This window comes from Cucurbita maxima, unplaced genomic scaffold, assembly GCF_002738345.1.
Source record: "Cucurbita maxima cultivar Rimu unplaced genomic scaffold, Cmax_1.0 Cma_Scf00087, whole genome shotgun sequence".
In the NCBI taxonomy this organism is placed as follows: domain Eukaryota; kingdom Viridiplantae; phylum Streptophyta; class Magnoliopsida; order Cucurbitales; family Cucurbitaceae; genus Cucurbita; species Cucurbita maxima.
In genome coordinates this window covers 148,235-154,471 of record NW_019272103.1, presented here as the reverse complement: position 1 = coordinate 154,471, position 6,237 = coordinate 148,235, and the positions used below count along the sequence as shown (strand labels likewise).

Genomic DNA, 6,237 nt, shown 5'->3' with positions numbered 1-6,237 from the left:
TTTTTAAACTGTGATTCTGACGACGATTTGTTACGGTAAAAAATGGACAATATTTTGTAGTGGCTGGAAATGGGAACGAAGCATTCCTTAGAAGAGTGTGGAAACCTCTCCCTGGTAGACTCATTTTAGAATTGTCAATAAGGCTGATGATGATACGCAATGGGCAAAATCGGACAATATTTGTTAGCGGTGGGTTTGGGCTATTACGAAAGCTATCAAAGTAAGTCACCAAGCGTTGTGCCAGCAAGGACGTTGGGCCCCCAAGGAGAGTGGATTGTGAGATCCAACATTGGTTGGAGAGGGGATGAAACATTCCTTATAAGGATGTGGTGGGCTTGAGCTATTACAAATAATTAGCTGGAATAGCTTAGTTGGTTAGAGCGTGTGGCTGTTAACCACAAGGTTAAAGGTTCAAACCCTCCTTCTAGCGATGGGTAAAATGAGAGTAATTTTTTACATGGTCTGATCTTATGCAATACTCATTGCATAGGACGCCTTCACTCACATGTCTCCGCAGGTACAATTTAGTGATCATATTGTTTATGTCATATACAAAAGTGGGCCGCATCCATAGTGTCCCCTGGATAAGGTACTCAGCCTTATCCCTGCACTATATATAGATCATTTTGACTATATACTTGAACTTGATCCACACTTATGTCAATACATATAGTCATATAGTTCAGTTAATCATACTATAGTCAGAGTGTTCTTAGTTTATTGGATTGAAGATTAATAATCATAAAGTTCACTTTATTCAATAACAATCTTTACGGAATAAACAACAATAATAACTTTATTGAAAATAGAATATGTTTTTGTTTAAACTATGAGTTTTAGGACATAAAACCCAACAGGTGGAATCTTCCCCAATAAAGTCTGAAGTTGGGACAAAGTTTTAAGACAAGAATCGAGTTTGAAGCTCTTAGATTATAAGTTTTTCTTTCACTGATTTCTTCAAAATTCGAGTGCTATGGTTAATCATTTTCCTTCCTACCAACACCTACATATTTCATATGGGATTTACAACAAGTTTCGTGAAGGAATCAGGCACTGAAACGTTTTATAATTGGCTGCCCAACAAAAGGTTTCTAGATATACTCAGGCGAGAAAAATGTTTTCCGACGAACTTTGAAGGTTATAACCTGTGCTACAGACCACGAAAAGGTATGAACTTGGTTTCTACTTCTTGCTTGAAACTTCATCTAAAGGTTTCGTAGAACAATCGAATCCACTAGATGTCTATATATAGCTGTAAAAAGGTAAAAGTAAAGGGGTCTTATAAGAAAAAATCGAAATTTTTCTAGCTACCAAGGAAGAAGATGAAGTCCAAAGTCAAAGGTCAAACTTTGACCAATAAAAGTCAAAGATAGGTATATGTTGACCTTCCCTCGGTTTTCTCAATTTTAACCTCCTTCCTGATCATTCTCAAGAAAATCTTTATGGTTCTAGAAACTAGACAAAATAAGGAGTTCGTGGAAGGAAATTTGAGATAATTCGAATACTGGATGCTCAAGAACGAAAATCCCAAATGTCCACGACGAGGTAAGTAGTGACCTCGAACGTTTTGTTAAAAAATACTTGTAGGAATCCATTGGATTTTCCATATGAACCCTAACATAAGTATAAATTTAGGATATATGGAAGAAAAACAAAAAGAACAGTGAGTTAAGGTCCTAAATTGATCAAAATGCTCAGGATTTAAGTAACGTTAAAATAACTCACTAAATGAACTCTTAGGATGACTTATGAAAATTTGAAAGCCATTGGAACACGTTAAGTAAAAAAACCATGAATTATGGATAAAATGACCAAAATGCCCCTAGGAAGACTTATGAAAATCCAAGGTCTATACGTGCTCCAAATGGTTTCGTACTTCTTATAAGGTCTATTATGAAGGACATGAAGATATGTTTGAGGTTTCAAGTTGATTGGAGCAAGTTTGGAACCTAAACCAAGTTAGGACCCAAGAATCACCTACAAGGAAACACCACAAGAACCAAGACTCTTATAGAACCCTCTAAAGAACTCCCTAAGAATCTATGATCTTCTAGAACAACTCATGCTAAGATGGGTTCATATGGTTACAAATGCAAGTTTCAACTTATGCCTCGAGGAATTACGAACCTTAGAAACTTACAAGATTGAGAAACAAGAACAATACCACACAAGCTTTACAACTACCTAAGTAAGAAGAATGCATGGTACCACTCAAGGATAAGGACCAAGGTTCTCAGACACAAAAACTCTAATCATGTCCAAAATGACCAATGACCTCCTAATATGCCATGTTCATGATTGGCCCAAAAGCTTTGCAGGATTCCATGTTCATGTATGCACCGACCACATGACCTTTATGGTTTATCATGGGGATTAGTCTAGGCCATGATAGAACAAGAAGATAGTAAGTTACCCTAGCCAAAAATCAAAAACTCATAAGACCTCCCACGGTACAACGTGCTCATGACTTAGACTACGCTGCTTGGAAGCATGAAGCCTTGAGCGTAGGTGGTTAGACTGTATCATAAGGCAAGCCCTTGATTCACGATTAGACTACATCTCTTGGAACTTAAGAAGTCTTGGATGTTGTTTTTCAAACTATGCCGCTTGGAATGCATGAAGCCTTGGGCATAGGTTAGTAGACGGTATCGGAGGGCAAACCCTAAAATGCGGGTTAAGACTATGTCGCTTGGAACTCATGAAGCCATGAACGTACGTTAAGACTATCGCTTGGAACGCATGAACCCTTGGACACAGGATTGCTAGATGCATAGCTAGTGCCGTAAATCCTAGGGGGAGTGTCTTGGAGAACGAATCAAGAACAGAACAAGAACAAAGAAAGTATCTGGAACAAGAGAAAGATCCAGGTCTTGAACATGGATCAAGATCCAAGTTCTAAGGACAAGAACTAATACCCTTAAAGAATAACTGTGAATGTTTGCATAATTCACCACACTTAAATGATGTGAAAGATATCTTATTTATAATAAAATAAATTACAAGGATATGGAAATAGTAATAAATGGAAAGATACCTATGGTAATAAGGCAAATATTAGATATTTTCCTTATAATAAAATATCAAATATAATATATATGGTAAACTATAATTTATTACTAAATATCGTTAATAATAACCAACGTTTCATAATCCAGGGACCAAGGTACTCAGGATAATCAAGATAAGAACCCCAACTCAAGAACAAGAATTGGAGAACGTAAGTACTTACACCAATAACAAGAACAAGAACAAGACCACAACAAAGAAGGTGGTACCCTAGAATATTAAGGACACGATTAAGAACCTACAAGTAGGCTACTTACAGAGTCTTTGTCTCATTCTTTATTCTCTACTCTTTTTAGGTAATAAGGAGTTGGTCAAGGTCGGGAGCGGACTCTGAAGTAGGTGCCATAGACAAACCTCACTCGTTGTCCTCAACCCATTTGTTTTAGCACCGAAAAGAATTGAGAGGGAGTATGAATACGAGAGAGGAGAAGAAAGAGGAGTTGGGGGTAAAGCTTAAAATTCCAACTTTTTATGGGAGATCTGATTCAGAGGAGTATTTGGAATATGAGAGAAAAATTGATCATGTTTTCGATGGCAACAATTTCAGTGAAGAAAGAAAATTGAAGCTTGTTGTGGCTAAATTTTGTGATTACGCTAATATATCGTGAACATCTTTGAAAATAGAGTGGAGGAGAAATTATGAAGAACCAATTAAAACGTGGGAGGAATTGAAGACATTAATGAGAAAAAGTTACATTCCAAAGCATTATTCTCGAGTACTCAAGCAAAAACTGTAAATTCTGAAACAGGGATCCAAAGGAAGAATATTACACAAAAATTTAGGCCCTTATGAATAAAGCATACATTGATAAAGACGAAGAGGATACGATAGCTAGATTCCTCGGTGGGATGAACTGAAAACTTGCTCACCAAGTGGATAGGCAAGCGTACTTTGACATGCAAGAAATGTTGCACCGTGCTATCAAAATCGAAGGGCAACTAGCTTGAGAGAAGGAGAACTTCAAGAGGTATGTTATTTCAAAGTCTATTACTTACAATGCTTGGAAAAAAAATGTCGATATTGAAAGGATAAATTTCAAGGTTAGAGGCAAGTATAAGGTTGAAAAAAGAACAAAGATGAGACATCCAAGGGTAAAGAGGAAGTGGAGAAATACAAAGAGGTCATATTAGTCGTGATTGTTCTAACAAGTGAGTCATGATCATAAAGAATGGCCAAGTTGTCATACATAGTGAGGAAAGTGACCAAGATGAGCTAGTTGAAGAAAAATTCAAGAGAATGAGGAGGAATTGAAAGATTAAAAATAGTGAAAAGAATAATGAAATTGAAAGAAAAAAAAATGAAAGAAAGTGAGTTGTTTGGCTAGAGTTGGAGAGGTTAGAAGCGCAATGTTTTCACAAAAACCCTCTTTATACTTAAGTACAAGTAAGAATGTTTGGTCTCTAACGATAACAATTTTTATTTGCGTTGTATGTTTCAATCACTTTTACAAGAATTTGAGAATTGTTCGAAGATGAAGTACCTAAAGGGCTACCTCCCATTAGAGATATCGAACATAAAATAGATTTCATTCTGGGGGAAGTCATTCCTAATAGGCCAACTGTATAGCAAACCCAACTGAGATTAAAGAAATTCAAAGGCAAGTTGGGGAGCTCATGGAGAAGGGGTATATACGAGAGAGTTTGAGTTCATGTTCTATACCAGTCTTATTGATGCCAAAGAAAGATTGAGCGTGGCACATGTGCGTGGATTCTTGAGCCATCAACAAAATCACAATAAAGTATCGACGTCCTATTCCTAGGCTAGACCATATGCTTGATGAATTTCATGGTTCATATCTATTTACAAAGATTGATTTGAAATCTGGATATCATTAAATTAGAAGGCATATACGAGATGAATGGAAAAAAGCTTTCAAAACTAAGTTTGGATTGTATGAATGACTTGTCATGCCTCTTGGGTTAATAATGCTTTTATTACATTTATGGGCTTAATGAATCATGTTTTGAGAGAACATTTATTTAGGAAAGCATGTTGTTGTACAATTTGATGATATTTTAATCTATTCAAAGACTTTGTATGAGCATTTGAAGCATGTTAAAGTGTGTTTTGACTATACTTAGGAAAGATAAACTTTATACTAATGTTAATAAGTGTAGTTTTTGCAAAGTTAACTTTCTTGGCTTCATAGTTGGTAAAAATGGAGTAAAATAACTTCTTTCTCTCAAGCTAAAGGAATTCTTAATTTGAAGGAAAAGAGACAGTAGATAGAATTTTGAAACTTACCCCTAATTTGAGCCCAAAATGGATTTTCTTCAATTGGGCTTGTTCTTGAGGTTATTTCTTTTCGTTGTCTTCTATGGAAACATTCATTGGAGGTGCGATTGGGATCGTCCTTGCTTGACATATTCTCGTGTATCCTCGGATTGAAATTTTGAGTTTTCGTTGAAGCTCTTCAATGGCGAATTGGATTGGGGGAATGATTTCTAGGCACTTTCAGCATTGAAAGAACAAGTTGAAGAGAAATAGTGTAGAATTGCTCTCGAATTTGGAAGAAATCTGAGAGTAGGGGACCCAAAATCTAAATGCTTATTACCTACTATTGAGAGCTCGATTCTTGTTCCAAACTATTGCCTAAGCTTTCAACTTTATATGGGAAGCTTAAATTGACATTGAGAGCTTCAGAATCATGATTCTGAGATTGAACTTCCTGGATAATCAGTAAAAAATATCTACACCAGTCAGAGGACATAGATTTTTATCCCTTTTTATTCATGGTTCTTATAACTAGCTACTCTATTTTTCTATTAAACAATGTCGTCACACTATACATGACATTACTACTATACATGAAAGAAATCGAATTCCAAAAATTAAGACCACGTTCTTTAAGACATCACCATCATTAAGTTTCATAAAGAAATCGAGGGGAGAAATGCTCAAGGCGAATGTAAGGATTCATAATTTTATTTCTTTTAGATTTTATGTTGAGATTTTATTTTGCTGCCATAATGAAAAGATATTATGTTATGCATTTATTCTCGATGGAAAAGGTGCATGATTTCTGACAAGTTACTACCGGCAAAATTATAAAACATTTTATATTCCTATATTCAACTCTTCTCCTTCCTTGGAAACGACGTTTGCTCCCCAAACTTTTTTGTGTTTTCGAGCGTGTTTGAGAGTACGAGAAAAATCGAGAGTGTTAGCCA

General features: G+C 35.9%; 1 non-coding gene across 1 annotated transcript; it reads left to right on the top strand.

Annotated features, from left to right (window-relative positions):
* Positions 1-356: 356 nt before the first annotated feature.
* Positions 357-430, top strand: TRNAN-GUU. The gene has a single exon. It is a non-coding gene; the product is annotated as a tRNA-Asn (tRNA).
* The last annotated feature ends 5,807 nt before the right edge of the window (positions 431-6,237 follow it).